Raw genomic sequence first — 18,556 nt, forward strand, 5'->3', positions numbered from 1 at the left:
GAGACATGGATAAAGACAAAGAAGCGAATGCTGGGTTGCAAATCGAGCTGCGATCGATTTAGCTCTAGCGCTGGTTAAGTGATTAGCAGAGACTGGAAACGGGCTGGAAAATAGCTGGGAAATGAGCACTCGCTATGCGCTAGCGATGGAAACTACGCGACGATGTTTGAGAAATCGGACCCACACGCGTAAGAGTCGACACACGGTTTATCCATCTCGCCAAGAAAAGGGACTATAAAACATCTTCTGAATGAGGCTGCTGGAGAGGAGATGTCAGTCTGAGTGGGTTTAGAGGACGAAAGGCATGAGCGCACACACACACACACACACACACACACACACAGTACTGGGTTTACTAAAAGAGAAATAATGAGTCTTTCTTCATGCTGAGTGTGTGTGTGTGTGGGGGGGGGGGGGCGGTGTTGGGAGCATCTGCTGTTGAAAGAAAGAAAGCGCTTAATTACAGCCAAACGCTTTGCAATGGGCGTGTTCGGAAAAGTGCACGACTTGTAAACTTTCCCTTACAAACATTTCATTTTAATAAATTAATATTACCTGTGTGTTCCGATCAGGTCCTAATTTACTAAATTTTGGGGGTATACGTCATCATTTTTGTAATATGGCGGGCTATTTTATGAGACAAGATGCGTGAGGTAAAAAAAATAACACAGTTTACAGGTTTCAGTTGGGTCGTGGACAGTTAAAAAGGCTCAACCATAACCATTGTGAGGTCATAAAGGACGAATGGCCTTTATGACATCATAAAGGAACATGCTGCTATGGATACAGCTGCATAATTTATGTAATATGGGGGGCTATTTTATAAGACAAGAGGCATGAGGTAAAAAAATAACAGTTTACAGGTTTCAGTGGGTCATAGACAGTTGAAAAGGCTCAACCATAACCATTGTGACATCATAAAGGAACATGCGGCTAAGGATACAGCTGCATAACCTGTAGAGCCAGCACTTTTTAATTACTTTCAACTACTTTTTTAATCCACATATGAATGGAAAACAAACACAAATTGTGATTATATAAGTTTTGAAAAATGAATCAACATTTTCATTTTATTTACAATTTAATCCTTGATTTCAACTTTATTCCCAAACTTACCCCAATCTAGTCGTATCCAATTACCCAACTGCATCACGCTTCCTCTCTACTGATGCTGATCCCATTTCTGATTATGGTAAGCAAGACACCTGTTTTTAAACACCTCACTGCCACTGCTGGACTGAGAATAGTCCACCAACCAAAAATATCCAGCCAACAGCACCCCATGGGCAGCGTCCTGTGACCACTGATGAAGGTCTAGAAGATGACTAACTCAAACAGCAGCAATAGCTGAGCGATCGTCTCTGACTTTACATCTACAAGATGGACCAACTAGGTAGGAGTGTCTAATAGAGTGGACAGTGAGTGGACACGGTATTTAAAGACTCCAGCAGTGCTGCTGTGTCTGATCCACTCATACCAGCACAACACACACGAACACACCACCACCATGTCAGTGTCACTGCAGTGCTGAGAATGATCCACCACCCAAATAATACCCGCTCTGTAGTGGTCCTGTGGGGGTCCTGACCATTAAAGAACAGCATGAAAGGGGGCTAACAAAGCATGCAGAGTAACAGATGAACTACAGTCAGTAATTGTGGAACTACAAAGTGCTTCTATATGGTAAGTGGAGCTGATAAAATGGACAGTGTGTGTAGAAACAAGGAGGTGGTTTTAATTTTATGGCTGATCAGTGTATATCTGTGTATGAAAGTGAGCTAATTTCCCAGATACTAAATTACAACCTTTTCATCTATATTTTACAAGGATAACATGTAATTAAGAATAAAATGCAGTAAATGTTAATTATTAAAAAAGAAACAATTGCTCTTTGGTGTAATTAAATTAAATGTAATAAAATTTTTATTATTAATATTTTTTTATTTTTTTTTTTATAATTTTTTTTTTTTTTGTAATCTTTATTATTTTTGGGTTTTATTTTTATTTTTATTTTTATTTTTTTTATTTATTATTTATTTTTGGCAACAATTTATTTTATTTTATTTAAGTCACTTTGCACATCCAATGATCTAAGAGTTGCTGGTTCAAGCCCCACAACCACCAAGTGGTCACTGTTGAGCCTCTGAGTAATGCCCTTACCCGTCAACGGTTTGCAAGGCATTCAGCAAGTGTAAATTCAAGATTTTTGCTATTCAAAAAAGACATAATTTAAGTGTTATAATATATTTGTATATAATAAATATATGCTTTATTTATTCAGATATTAAAAGGCCGGGAAAAATACCCTCCAAAGCTGAAAGTACTACGATTTATTTGTGAAAATTATAAAAAATAAAGACTTAACATGAGTCCAAATGACATCTGGATCCACCTGTGTCCTGAGATTTTTAACAGTATCTGATGTAACGTACAGCTTCAAAAAATATTAAACACATAAAAGCCAAATCCCTGCAAAACTCACACAGTCAAAATAAAAAAAAGCTCGAAATCCTTTAACGGATGTCAGCCGACTGGCACCGAGCGCAGGGGCAGGCATCACACATGCGGTGCCACCCCCTCTCGTGCCCGTTGCAACCCAAGCCGACCGCAGATCCCTCTATCAACCCTGAGGACACGCTGCCTGTGATTTCTGCCCAGAGGGGAAAAAAGCAAGTGATACTCTGTGTGTGTGTGTGTATGTGTGTGTGTGTCGTAGGGGTATTATACAATTATGTAGATAACAGCTGGGGATAATATAGTGGCAGATGTGCCTCAGTCAACAATGCCTGCTGCCCGCAGCCCACAGTGCAATAAGCAGTTCTGTTCAATGGTTACTACAGCTCAGCAAGTGTGAGCGTATACACAACACACACCCCCCAACCCCCCCACACCCGTCGTGTGTGTGTGTGTGTACAACAGAAAAAGAAAAAAAAAAAAAAGAGTATGACCCTTTACTTCTGTATTTTATATTGCCCTATATTTTAGAAACCAGTGGTGGCACAGTGGTTAGGGTACTGGACCAATGATTGGACCAAAGGTTGCTGATTCGAGCCCCACAACCACCGAGTGGTCACTGTTGGACCCCTGAGTAATGCCCTTAACTGTTTGCAAGGCATTCAGCAAGTGTAAAAGCATCTTTCTATTAGAACCAGCAACTTCTTCAGCAATCTGAGCTACAGTAGCTCGTCTGTTGGATCGGACCACACGGGCCAGCCTTCGCTCCCCACGTGCATCAATGAGCCTTGGTCACCATGACCCTGTTGTTGGTTTACCACTGTTCCTTCCTTGGACCACTTTTGACAGATACTGAGCACTGCAGACCGGGAACACCCCACAAGAGCTGCAGTTTTGGAGATGCTCTGACCCAGTCGTCTAGCTACAATATGTAAAATTCAGCAAGAAAGAAACAAAAACAAAAAAAACGTAGACATACAACTTTATAGTTTTGAATACAAGTATAAGTATAATGAGTATAATTTTATTTATTATTATTATTATTATTTTATTTTATTTATTTACAATAAGAAAAAAATTTCAAAAGTAGACAAACTTTTTTCCTGCTCATTTAGTGCCCAATTAGTTATAGATTTATTTATTTATTTTTAATAATAAAGGAAAAAAAATTAGAAAAAATGTTATATAAATAAAATAAATTAATTAATAATAAAATACATTATAAATAAATTTATAAATTATATATAAATAAATAATTATATTTCTTTTTAAAATGTCAAATCCAGCAAAAAACAAACAGTTAACTTAAACATACAACTTCATAGTTTTAAATCTAATTTAAAGGCATTCAAGTAAGTAAGTCTTGTGTTTTGTTTGGTTCATTTTTTCATGGTTCATTCAGCACAACATTTTACAAATATCCATTTAAAAAAAACACAGCATATAAATAAACATGTCTTTTACCATTTGATGTAAAGGTTTGGAGGTCCCTGGTTTGTAAGGAACAATAAGAAAGTTTTTTCTATAGTAGACAAACTTTTTTCTTATCATTTTAGTGGCCAATTAGTTATAAATTTATTTATTAATTTTTTTTAATAATAACATCAACATATTGGGAAAAAATGGTAAAAAATTTAGTTAAAAAAAATTTTTATAATATTGATAAATATAAATAAATTATATTATAAATAAATTATAAATGATATATACATTTTTACAATGTCAAATCCAGCAAAAACAAACAGTTAACATAGACATACGACTTTACAGTTTTGAATACAAAAGTCTAATTTAAAGGCATTTAAGTAAATAAGTCTTGTGTTTTGTTTGGTTCATTTTTCAGCACAGCATTTTACAAATATCCATATTGAAAGAAACCAGCATCTTGATGTTTGGAGGTCCCTGGTTTGTAAGGAACAATAAGAACATTTTCTCTATAGTAGACAAACTTTTTTTCTGATCATTTTAGTGCCCAATTAGGTATAGATTTATTTTTATTTTTTTAATAATAAGTGTATTTTAACATGTTATGTAAAAGTTTGGAGATCCCTGGTTTGTAAGGAACAATAAGAACAATTTCTCTATAGTAGACAAACCTTTGTCTAAGCATTTTAGTGGCCAATTAGTTATAGATTTAGTTCTTTATTATTATTATTATTATTATTATTGAATAATGATTGGTCAACATGTTTTACAATATGTAAAATCCAGCAAAAAAAGTAGTTAACATGTTAACAGTAGTTAATACGACTTTATAGTTTTGAATACGAGTCTAATTTAATTTAATTTTATTATTATTATTATTATTATTATTTAATTTGTTTACAATAAGAACAATTTTTTCCTGCTCATTTTAGTGCCCAATTAGTGAAATGTATTGAATTTTTTTTTTTTTAAATTAAGTCAACATATTGGGAAAAAAATTTAAATTGAGAAATAATTGAGAAATAAATATTTACATTTTCAGCATTTAGCAGACGCTTTTATCCAAAGCGACTTACACAGTGAGCGGAACACGATGAGCAATTGAGGGTTAAGGGCCTTGCTCAGGGACCCAACAGTGGCAACTTGGTGGTGGCGGGGCTTGAACCGGCAACCTTCTGTTTACTAGTCCAGTACCTTAACCACTGAGCTATCACATATTATAATATTAATAATTATAAATAACATTATTTATAAATTATATATACATTTTTACATGTCAAATCCAGCAAAAACTAAAAAAGTTTTGAATACAAGAGTCTAATTTAAAGGCATTTAAATAAACAAGTCTTGTTTTGTTCATTTTGCAGCACAGCATTTCTTAATATTTCAATCATGTAAATGAGTGAGTTTTGATTCTAAAGCTGAACAAAAATGGTGGGATAAATATTCTAAACAGACGATAAAAAGCAGATACACCAAAGTTAACGTACACACAGTAAATAATGACCAAACAGGCATAAATGACTCCTTTTGTTTCATTTAATCTTATACTGTATATTAGGCACTTGTATAAATAATGAGAATTCTATATATTATAAATAAGATATCAGAACATTCAACAACTTGACATGTAGCCTCTCTACCACATATTCCACATATCGTTCCTTCTTTTTCTTAAAAGAAGCAACAAAATCTGCTGTGTACACTGACTGACCGTGTGCTGACGAAGTCTTTGGCTCATACGGCAGCTACGCCATTCTTAAAGAGTCCTACAAACCCCCCCCCCCCCCCCCCCCACACACACACACACACACACACTTGGCCACTTTACAATGAGAGCCTCCCATAGGGACAGAGGAAAAGAAATGCCTGCCTCATCTTTGCCTCATGCTTAGCTTGCACATGGCTACAATTCAATGTCTCATACCATGTATATAATAATACTGTATTTACTCTGTAGTACAACTAGATCATCATTTTTGATACTTGACAAAGCTGAAATATCACATTTGTGTCTGTGTTGGGTCAACAGAAATTGTTCAGTAGCACTACTAATTTTTAATAGGGTTCAAATCCTGACTCTATGACTGATTCATATTAGCAGATCAGACATACGCCGACCAGGCATAACATTATGACCAATGACCGGTGAAGTGAATAACACTGATTATCTCTTCATCACGGCACCTGTTAGTGGGTGGGATATATTAGGCAGCAAGTGAACATTTTATCTTCAAAGTTGATGTGTTAGAAGCAGGAAAAATGGACAAGCGTAAGGATTTGGGCCAAACTGCGATGGCTAGACGGCTGGGTCAGAGCATCTCCAAAACTGCAGGTCTTGTGGGGTGTTCCCGGTCTGCAGTGGTCAGTATCTATCAAAAGCAGTCCAAGGAAGGAACAGTGGTAAATCGGCGGCCGAGGCTCATTGATGCACGTGGGGAGCGAAGGCTGGCCTGTGTGGTCGCAGTTTGTTGCGTATGGGGCGAACACAAAATTTGCAAGGTGGTCCTAATGTTACGCCTGATCGGTGTATAGGAAATCAACACATAAGCTTGCATCCCTATCCATCCAGGGGATATCGGACCTTTTTCTTTTTCATTCTAATACAGCAATACAGTACAGATTTAGCATTTCTATGGTCGCAAGGACCTACTGGGCGACACGGTGCCACTCCAAACTCTTCACACACCTTTACCAGAGTTGGATCACATTTTCTAAGCTGTCCAAAGATTTGTTGCTTCCAAGAGACTAAAAGCTAAGAAAAACACAAAAGCACCCGGCTCCAATCTGATAGCGTTTCATTTGCGTAACTTCCACCCGAGTCTAATCTGTATCTTAAATATAATATATTTTATTCGTTCCCCGTGGCTGTCCATCATCCGACACCGGCGTGTCTTTCACGCTGGCTTTAAAAAGTTTCTTTCAGCCTTTTTTTCTTCTCTCCAGAGGAGCTTACTGATATGTATTCTCAACCCCCTCCCGCTCTTGATGGACGTGATGGTTTGTCAAGACTTTAACCGAGAGTTTTTTTTTTTTAAATATACAGCGTGCGGCAACGGCCGCGTTATGAGGACCTTCGTGAAAGACGGGGGCCACGGAGGTTCGGGATAGGGGAGGAGAGCGGGATTGAGAGAAAATCCATAACCCAAATACAGCTGTCAGCCAGAATGCAAAGTTAGCGGGAGCTGCTTTGTGCTGGGTCTGGGCGGCGGACGTTACAGACGGGCATCTCGGAGATTAAGCCAACTGAGATGCTGCCATTTAGGTATTGATCTGAGTGGGCTGGGTGGGCGGTATTACTACGAACACTTCTCAATTGCTTCCACAACTTAAATCTACATCTAGCTGTACTTTCCTTCCTGTTCCTGCCACTCTCGTGGAAGTGCTTCGAGAGCGAGGCTTTTCCGTCGCCGTGCGCCGATAACAGGCCGTAAAGCCGGGCCGCTGTCTGTCCGGTGCTCTCGCGGGACGCCAGGCTAATGGATCCGGAGGAATAATGAGCAACACCTCTGCCGCTGATACTCTAATACTGTCATGGACACTCGTGCTTCCCTTTCGGTGACTTTCCAGGTTTCCGTCACTTCTTTGTGGAAGTGGGCCTCACCGCCTGGCAGAGCTCCAGGACCTTAGGAACATCTATCACGTCATATTGGGCTAGGATATGGAGGTCCATGCAGGGAAGATACAGGCGAGAGTTTTGCCTGTGTGTGAACTTGGATTCGAATCTGCTAATACACTAGATAAGTCAAAAATAAAAGTAAAAGGTGGTTTCTAGTTTGTTCCTAGTTTTAATACACCTTTTCTATTATTTACCAATGAGCAACATGAAAAGCTGAGGCATTTATAACATCATTAAAGCTTACGATAATCCTGCACATTCGTTCCAAGCCTTGACGGTATGTGAAGAATAAATGAGACCTCAACTTATCAATGATAATTAACCCACATGCATGGTAACGGATTTCAGCTCCAGCTACGCTGGTTCTCCAAAAACTCCAACCTCCGAAAACCTGGCATGAATCATGCCCTCTGTACACAATTAATCAGGATCATCAAGTCTGTCATCTGGAAATCATCTCTTTTCTCTGTTTTTTTTTGTTGTTTTTTTACAGGTGATGCAAAACTTGTGCAAATATGCAAAGCTCCATATGGCGGTTATATTAAAGACATCCATCACATCGTAATGGCCTGTGATCATGCTGTGCAATCAATAATGAATGTACTTTTAACTAACTAGGTTAACTGACCTATAGATAAAACACACAAGTTGGATTTATCTAACACTTATGTAAGGCATTTATGATGCCATAATGGCAACCATCCTCCACAACTGTCCATTTAAATAAAAAGACACAAGTCCAATATCTATATACACTGATCAGCCATAACATTAAAACCACCTCCTGTCCATTTTATCAGCTCCACTTACCATATAGAAGCACTTTGTAGTTGTACAATTACTGACTGTAGTCCATCTATTTCTCTACATACTTTTTTAGCCTGCTTTCACCCTGTTCTTCAATGGTCAGGACCACAGGGCCACTACAGAGCAAGTATTATTTGGGTGGTGGGTCATTCTCAGCACTGCAGTGATAATGACATGGTGGTGGTGGTTTAGTGTGTGTTGTGCTGGTATGAGTGGATCAGACACAGCAGCGCTGCTGGAGTTTTTAAATACCGTGCCCACTCACTGTCCACTCTATTAGACACTCCTACCTAGTTGGTCCACCTTGCAGACGTAGAGTCAGAGACGATCGCTCGTCTATTGCTGCTGTTCGAGTTGGTCATCTTCTAGACCTTCATCAGTGGTCACAGTTGGCTGGATATTTTTGGTTGGTGGACTATTCTCAGTCCAGCAGTGACAGTGAGGTGTTAAAAAAAAACTCATACCAGCACAACACACCCTAACACCACCACCATGTCAGTGTCACTGCAGTGCTGAGAACAATCCACCACCTGAATAATACCTGCTCTGTAGTGGTCCTGTGGGGGTCCTGACCGTTAAAGAACAGCATGAAAGGGGGCTAACAAAGCATGCAGAGAAACGGATGGACTACAGTCAGTAATTGTAGAACTACAATGGACAGTGAGTGTAGAAACAAGGAGATGGTTTTAATGTTATGGCTTATCAGTGTATATAGAGAAATACCCAGTATACCTGTACAGCCATTCAGGATCATCAACTTTAAATTGTCACTCATTTATTTATATATATATTTTTTACTTTTTACTGATCTTTAACACATCATTATCTCACTCCCAGCAGTAAATACGGAAAAGACACTTAGGTCTTGCCTGTATATAAGGAATATAGTGTGAACTAAAGTTCCGACAATGATTAATCCCTATGAATGCCACACACACACTTTAAGAAACTGGATTTTTGTTACCCTGTTCTTTTTGGATTCATTGTATCCCAACAAAATTTGGGTTAAAAGTAAAGCAGTGTCTATTTTTTTAAACACAATGAAGCTGCATTTTGACTGTCTAAAAACCAGCATCATTTATTATCCACACCAGAAAATACCCGGGCTTGGCGTTCCACCGCATAACATCTTCAATTAAAACCACATGTTTAATCACCGTTCCTCCGCCGCCGGTTACTACCGGTCAGCACCAAAGGTGACGCATTCAATGGAGGCGAACGGCCGTAAAATCCCAGCCTGACCTTTCGCCGGAGGAGTAGAAAAGAGGCGAACTTAATCATGGCGTATTTAGCGTGGACGTGGACGTATTCAAAAGGCAGGGATGTATGCGAGTGCAAGGTTAAACAATAAAATAAAACTCCTTTACAGATCACTGTGTATTACTCTTGAAAAACACTTTGATGGGGGGAAAAGTGCTCGTGCGGAAACTAACATATTAAAAAGGACACAAGTGTTTAATGGTAGGCAACAAGTGATGAAAAAGCAAAAGTGCTTGAAATGAGAAATGAAAATCCACATCCATATCACTTGACTGGGGCTTATCTGAATTTTGAGATTGTACATTGCCTATATATACACACACACTTGTATATAAGTCAAATTTGCCCTGCCTTTGCATAAAATGTAAAACAATACAAAGATTTAAAAAACACACACACACACAAATTTAACAATCTATCGAACACTTAACTCTCAATAATCTCCAATTAAAACTTTTAATCCCCCTTCATCCAAAACCAGCATTTTTAATCTAATACACAATTAAAAAGCACAATATTAATAGCCATAGGAAACAACTACTAAATAAAAACCCAAAAGAATGAATAACAGACCTCCTGCTTTTTGTATTCGGCTGAATCTGTTGTGCAAAAAAGTATCTGGCCACTTGCGGCTCCTGAAGCCGTACAAAAGCCCACAAGTCATCCTGTGAATTATCCTCTAATTATCATGTAGCTGGTCGTCATGCTGAATTCATCCCTCATGCATTTAGGTCCAAGAATATACATTTAAAAGTACGTTTATCCTTATTATGATCATAATTATAAATCAATAAAGTTTTTAAATCCACAAAGAACCTTAAAGTATGGATAATTTCATTGATCACATTTATTTACCATGAAACCACTTTTAAATTCCCTAAAAGTCACAATTATTTAGTAAAAAAAAAACCTGTAGGCATTATTCAACTGTCATTAAGTGTGATCAGTGGGTTCAACTGAAATGTACGCTTTGTTCTGTGAATGGCACAAGCAACGGCAGGAATGCCAGAAGGTCAGACGAAAATTTATAGTGCCCGAAGCCCTATCCCGCATCAATCAAGCCGTAATAACACGCATGTCAGACACTGTGCCATCCTGTGTAATTTTTTGATGGCAGGGAAAATTTGTGGCAAGAGGAACCTAGGTCAATCATTAGGCTATAATCTAGATAGCACAGATTGCAGGTGAATCATTGTCTTTATGTAAACTTTTGCTTCCTTGATGCATTTTTGTCCTTTTAATAAATGTGAATACGTGTGTGATAAATATTAGATGATTTTAATATATTTTATCATTGTATTTTTTCACACACTACAATGAAGAAATAGGAAAACATTCACATTCAGAGAATACACAATTGTGCAGCATTAGGATAATTGATATTTTGGCATTAAAACGTGCAAAAATTACACAAACATTACATTTAATTAAAAACGACGACATGAAATAGTGTGACTTGAAAACCTATTAATACAGACAATTTACTGTTGCCTATTTTAAACAGATATAACTGTTCATTCTAAATAAACGTTAAGTTTTTAAACTATTACAAGTTTAACCCTAGAAATTACCACACAGCTATAACTGTTCGTAAAAGCGTTATAAGACCTAATTTTATAGAGATCATTTAATTATCTTGTAATTTTTAACTACAGTACTGTCTGTAAGCTAGTCGGCAAATGTACATTTAAAAATTTTATTTTTCACTCAAGATAAATATTTTATCCATATCTGTTTATGTTTTCTTAATACTATCTTAGTTTTTATTCATTAAAACTTTTAGTTTGTAGTTTATAAAGTTGAAAAACACGAGTGTTTATTAAAATTAAAGCGCGTTAACTGTTTTATGCTAATTTTGAACGGTCTTGAACGCTGCGTGCAAGTGCACACACAGCATGCACACACAAGAGAATGTACAAATTATTGCTTAATAATTAAATGTTTATTAAATTTTATAAACTGGTTAAACTGATTTTATAGTACAGTATATAAAATAGCTAATTTGCAATAATTTGTGTAGTAAATGAGTTGAAGAAGTGAAAAGTCAACATGTTAACTGTGTATTCTGGCATAATAGACAAGATTTGAGACTTTCGATTGAGAAGTTTCGATTTTTTGACTCAACTTTTGAGGATAAAATGATGAAAAACTCTGAAAGAAAGGTTTAAACTATTTATCTGAGGAATTTGGTTAGTAATAAAAAAAATTAGGGTGGAAATATGGATAACAAAGTATTTGCAGTAGGAATCAGAGAAAAAGTGAAGGCAGCACGGTTCACTAACGCGTTCAATGGATTAAAAAAGAACCAGACAAAAAGTGAACTTTCACTAACTTAAAGTTGTAATTATAGATAATTAAATTTTTGTATTATTTAACATAATAAATTACAATAATACAGACTTTCTGAATTTCTAACAGCGCACTAGTCATGTTATATATATATTAAAGGTTTATTTTACTTTTCCAACACATTAAAAGTAAGAATTCTAACACATTAAAAGTAGTCCGTCAGGTTTTAAGTCTTAATATATTTTTAAATATGCGTTTTTTGTTTAGTTTTTTAGTTAGTTTGTTTATTGTTCTACTAACGCGATAGAACGACGCGCTTGGACAAACACGCCGCCATACAAAATTCAAAACAAACCTCTTTTAAAGCAAAGCAACACAAAACTAATAAAAAGTGAAACAAATGAAGGAAAACAAAAGTAATACAAGATGCAAACAAAACAAACAAACAAACAAAAATACACGAACCTGTTGGCAAACTCGGAAGAAGTGAAGTTTCACGTTGCGCGCTCGACCATGTGGATGTTGTCGCTCCCAGGTCCGGTTGAAACGTCCCGGCGATTCCACAGCCGAATCACACCCCGCAGAGAAACACAAAAACGAGGGGGAAAAAACGCGATCTAGGATAAATACTGCCGAAGCATTACTTTTAACTGTTTATCAGTCCTTGATCTGATTTTTGCTCTTGCTTTGATAATTCTCCTCGAGCAGATCGGACGGTAAAGTAGAAACAATACCCCTGCCGCGGCGCACTAGCTCATGGTCCGTCACCGCTCGGGAAAAGTTAGTGAAAGCAATCGGAGCGTCTTCTTCTTTCTCCCGTCCTTCCCTTTCTCCTCTTCTCACTCACTTCTCACTTTGTTTCTCTTTCTGAAGTCTTAACAAGACTTGCATTCGCTTTCAACCCTCGTCCTGCACCTTAGTGCAGAAATCAGCGTTGAATTACTCCGGCTTGCGCGCACTGGCTTCTCACTTGCTGATGTGTTTGCGGGGACAATTGACTCTACCGTAATGCGCCTAAAACAGGTGCGCGCTCCGGCTACAGTCCAATTCTCCAATCCACAGCACTCTCCGCGACTCCCCTTCTGTACACCCCTCTGCTACACCCCTCCTCCGTTCCCCTCCGCTTGTCTTCTCCAACAGTGTGTGTGTGTGTGTGTGTGTGTGTGTGTGGAGATACAAGTCCACACATTCAGCTTTTTTTCTCCATGCATCACACAAAAGTATCTATGCAGTATGTAAAAGAGTTTACATAATATACTAATAAATACGGGGGGCATGTCCCCTCCAATATTCAGATAAATTAACATATTCCACTCACTAGCTTTGTGTTTTGAATTGTTAGGATCCATCAGTGTTCCCATCAGCTCTTTATAAGACAGTACAGGTAATGTTTTAGAATGTAGGACCTTCCCCAATGTTTAACTCATAAGTACGGCCTTGGTTTCTAAGGTTCTGGGTTGGCTGAACCAGTCATCAGGTGCCTGATTATATACTGACCCATTCATTCACCTTTAGTATATTCCCAGTCCATCACAGAGCAGTGAGCCAGTCCACCTACTGGCAAGTTTTTAAGAGATGTGAGAGAAAGGTAGAGTACCTTAAATATACTGGTGTAAAACTTATAATATTATTTATTTATTATTTATTTATTATTATTGATTTATTTATTTATTTAATATTTAAATATCATTTAATCAAATGTATGCAAGATATGTAATTTATATATTATATATCTATATATTTAATAATGTCTTTAATGTTATTTATTTATTATTTAAATATTATTTAATAATATTTATGCAAGATATGTAAGTATGTATGTGTGTGTGTGTGTATATATATATATATATATATATAATACTTTTTTATAATTCATTTATTATTTATTTATTTAATATTTAAATATTATTTAATACAAATTTATGCGAGATATGTAATATACGTATATAGGGGGGCAATCCAGGGGTAATTCCAAGCGGCCAGTCCATCTACTGACAAGTTTATAAAAGATGTGAGAAAAACAGAGTACCTTAAATAGACTGGTGTAAAACTTAATAATATTATTTATTTATTATTTATTTAATATTATTTATTTATTTTATTTAATATTTAAATATCATTTAATACAATTTATGCAAGATATGATATATATACAGTGTATCACAAAAGTGAGTACACCCCTCACATTTCTGCAGATATTTAAGTATATCTTTTCATGGGACAACACTGACAAAATGACACTTTGACACAATGAAAAGTAGTCTGTGTGCAGCTTATATAACAGTGTAAATTTATTCTTCCCTCAAAATAACTCAATATACAGCCATTAATGTCTAAACCACCGGCAACAAAAGTGAGTACACCCCTTAGTGAAAGTTCCTGAAGTGTCAATATTTTGTGTGGCCACCATTATTTCCCAGAACTGCCTTAACTCTCCTGGGCATGGAGTTTACCAGAGCTTCACAGGTTGCCACTGGAATGCTTTTCCACTCCTCCATGACGACATCACGGAGCTGGCGGATATTCGAGACTTTGCGCTCCTCCACCTTCCGCTTGAGGATGCCCCAAAGATGTTCTATTGGGTTTAGGTCTGGAGACATGCTTGGCCAGTCCATCACCTTTACCCTCAGCCTCTTCAATAAAGCAGTGGTCGTCCTAGAGGTGTGTTTGGGGTCATTATCATGCTGGAACACTGCCCTGCGACCCAGTTTCCGGAGGGAGGGGATCATGCTCTGCTTCAGTATTTCACAGTACATATTGGAGTTCATGTGTCCCTCAATGAAATGTAACTCCCCAACACCTGCTGCACTCATGCAGCCCCAGACCATGGCATTCCCACCACCATGCTTGACTGTAGGCATGACGCACTTATCTTTGTACTCCTCAAATGATTGCCGCCACACATGCTTGAGACCATCTGAACCAAACAAATTAATCTTGGTCTCATCAGACCATAGGACATGGTTCCAGTAATCCATGTCCTTTGTTGACATGTCTTCAGCAAACTGTTTGCGGGCTTTCTTGTGTAGAGACTTCAGAAGAGGCTTCCTTCTGGGGTGACAGCCATGCAGACCAATTTGATGTAGTGTGCGGCGTATGGTCTGAGCCCTGACAGGCTGACCCCCCACCTTTTCAATCTCTGCAGCAATGCTGACAGCACTCCTGCGCCTATCTTTCAAAGACAGCAGTTGGATGTGACGCTGAGCACGTGCACTCAGCTTCTTTGGACGACCAACGCGAGGTCTGTTCTGAGTGGACCCTGCTCTTTTAAAACGCTGGATGATCTTGGCCACTGTGCTGCAGCTCAGTTTCAGGGTGTTGGCAATCTTCTTGTAGCCTTGGCCATCTTCATGTAGCGCAACAATTCGTCTTTTAAGATCCTCAGAGAGTTCTTTGCCATGAGGTGCCATGTTGGAACTTTCCGTGACCAGTATGAGAGAGTGTGAGAGCTGTACTACTAAATTGAACACACCTGCTCCCTATGCACACCTGAGACCTAGTAACACTAACGAGTCACATGACATTTTGGAGGGAAAATGACAAGCAGTGCTCAATTTGGACATTTAGGGGTGTAGTCTCTTAGGGGTGTACTCACTTTTGTTGCCGGTGGTTTAGACATTAATGGCTGTATATTGAGTTATTTTAAGGGAAGAATAAATTTACACTGTTATATAAGCTGCACACAGACTACTTTTCATTGTGTCAAAGTGTCATTTTGTCAGTGTTGTCCCATGAAAAGATATACTTAAATATCTGCAGAAATGTGAGGGGTGTACTCACTTTTGTGATACACTGTATATATATATAATGTATTTATTATTATTTCTTTAATAATATTTATGCAAGCTATGTAAGTATGTGTGTATATATGTAATATTTATTTATTATTTATTTATTTAATAATATTATGCCCCATCAGTTGTTTATAGGGCAGTAAAGGTAATGTTTTAGAATTTAGGACCATCTCCAATGTTTAACTCATAAGTACAGCCTTCACCAACTGGCAAGTTTTTAAGAGATGTGAGAAAATCAGAGTACCTTAAATATACTGGTGTAAAACTAATAATATCATTTATTTATTATTTATTTATTTAATATTTAAATATCATTTAATAAAATGTATGCAAGATATGTAATATGTATATATGTATTTAACTATTTAATAATAATTATTTAATATTTAAATATTATTTAATAATAATTATGCAAGATATGCAAGTATGTGTAAATATATATATATATATATATACAGTGTATCACGAAAGTGAGTACACCCCTCACATTTCTGCAAATATTTCATTATATCTTTTCATGGGACAACACTATAGACATGAAACTTGGATATAACTTAGAGTAGTCAGTGTACAACTTGTATAGCAGTGTAGATTTACTGTCTTCTGAAAATAACTCAACACACAGCCATTAATGTCTAAATAGCTGGCAACATAAGTGAGTACACCCCACAGTGAACATGTCCAAATTGTGCCTAAAGTGTCAATATTTTGTGTGACCACCATTATTATCACTGCCTTAACCCTCCTGGGCATGGAATTCACCAGAGCTGCACAGGTTGCTACTGGAATCCTCTTCCACTCCTCCGTGATGACATCACGGAGCTGGTGGATGTTAGACACCTTAAACTCCTCCACCTTCCACTTGAGGATGCGCCACAGGTGCTCAATTGGGTTTAGTCCATCACCTTTACCTTCAGCTTCCTCAGCAAGGCAGTTGTCATCTTGGAGGTTGTGTTTGGGGTCGTTATCCTGTTGGAAAACTGCCATGAGGCCCAGTTTTCGAAGGGAGGGGATCATGCTCTGTTTCAGAATGTCACAGTACATGTTGGAATTCATGTTTCCCTCAATGAACTGCAGCTCCCCAGTGCCAGCAACACTCATGCAGCCCAAGACCATGATGCTACCACCACCATGCTTGACTGTAGGCAAGATACAGTTGTCTTGGTACTTCTCACCAGGGCGCCGCCACACATGCTGGACACCATCTGAGCCAAACAAGTTTATCTTGGTCTCGTCAGACCACAGGGCATTCCAGTAATCCATGTTCTTGGACTGCTTGTCTTCAGCAAACTGTTTGCTGGCTTTCTTGTGCGTCAGCTTCCTTCTGGGATGACGACCATGCAGACCGAGTTGATGCAGTGTGCGGCGTATGGTCTGAGCACTGACAGGCTGACCTCCCACGTCTTCAACCTCTGCAGCAATGCTGGCAGCACTCATGTGTCTATTTTTTAAAGCCAACCTCTGGATATGACGCCGAACACGTGGACTCAACTTCTTTGGTCGACCCTGGCGAAGCCTGTTCCGAGTGGAACCTGTCCTGGAAAACCGCTGTATGACCTTGGCCACCATGCTGTAGCTCAGTTTCAGGGTGTTAGCAATCTTCTTATAGCCCAGGCCATCTTTGTGGAGAGCAACAATTCTATTTCTCACATCCTCAGAGAGTTCTTTGCCATGAGGTGCCATGTTGAATATCCAGTGGCCAGTATGAGAGAATTGTACCCAAAACACCATATTTAACAGCCCTGCTCCCCATTTACACCTGGGACCTTGACACATGACACCAGGGAGGGACAACGACACATTTGGGCACAATTTGGACATGTTCACTGTGGGGTGTACTCACTTATGTTGCCAGCTATTTAGACATTAATGGCTGTGTGTTGAGTTATTTTCAGAAGACAGTAAATCTACACTGCTATACAAGCTGTACACTGACTACTCTAAGTTATATCCAAGTTTCATGTCTATAGTGTTGTCCCATGAAAAGATATAATGAAATATTTGCAGAAATGTGAGGGGTGTACTCACTTTCGTGATACACTGTATATACAGTATATAAAATATATTTTTCATTTATTATTTATTTATTTAATATTTAAATATTACTTAATAATATTTATGCAAGATATGTAATACATTATTGGGAACTAATACTGTTTATTGTCCACTAGAATTACAAGTGTGACTCCAAAGTTCTGATATCTGACATTTCCATAGATCAGCCTCCGGGGCCCCTCAATATTCAGCACCTTAGACTTTACCATCCTGTAGCTACACACCTGGCTAAACAACAAGCAACAGATGTCACTAAAATAACAAATAAACCAAGAACGCTGTTAACAGTAATTCATTCTTCAGGAAATAACACATCTGTTTATTCTAGGGAAGCGCCTTAATTAAAACCACACATTTTTTTTAAAATATACAACCCCAAAAGTTGGGACATCATGAAAAATGCAAATAATAAAAGAACACAGAGTTTCTTACATTTACTTTGACTTTTATTTGATTACAGACAGTATGAACCTGAGATATTTCATGTTTTATCTGCTCAACTTCATTTCATTTATTAATAAACATCCATTCCTGCATTTCAGACCTGCAACACATTCCAAAAAAAGTTGGGACAGTAAAGCATTTACCACTTTGTAATGTTGAGATTTCTTTTCACCACACTTAAAAGCCATTTTGGCACCGAGGATACCAAGTGATTTAGTGTTTCAGCTTTTATTTTGTCTCATTCTTCCTGCAAACACGTCTTAAGATGTGCAACAAAACTCTCCACACATTCTCTATTGGGAACAGGTGAGGACTGCAGACAGGCCAGTCCAGTACCCGTACCCTCTTCTTCCACAGTCATGCCTTTGTAATGTGTGCAGCATGTGGTTTTGCATCATCTTGTTGAAAA

At 37.8% G+C, this 18,556-nt stretch overlaps 1 protein-coding gene across 1 annotated transcript in view; it reads right to left on the reverse strand.

Annotated features, from left to right (window-relative positions):
- Positions 1–12,380, reverse strand: part of foxp4 (forkhead box P4) — a 201,205-nt gene extending 188,825 nt beyond the window's left edge. Inside the window, exon 1 of the mRNA XM_062986129.1 lies at positions 12,320–12,380. The gene's annotated coding sequence lies outside the window, so the exon portion shown is untranslated. The remainder of the gene's footprint in view (positions 1–12,319) is intronic.
- Positions 12,381–18,556: the final 6,176 nt, after the last annotated feature.

The sequence above is a fragment of the Trichomycterus rosablanca genome, chromosome 24 (assembly GCF_030014385.1).
Source record: "Trichomycterus rosablanca isolate fTriRos1 chromosome 24, fTriRos1.hap1, whole genome shotgun sequence".
Lineage (NCBI taxonomy): Eukaryota > Metazoa > Chordata > Actinopteri > Siluriformes > Trichomycteridae > Trichomycterus > Trichomycterus rosablanca.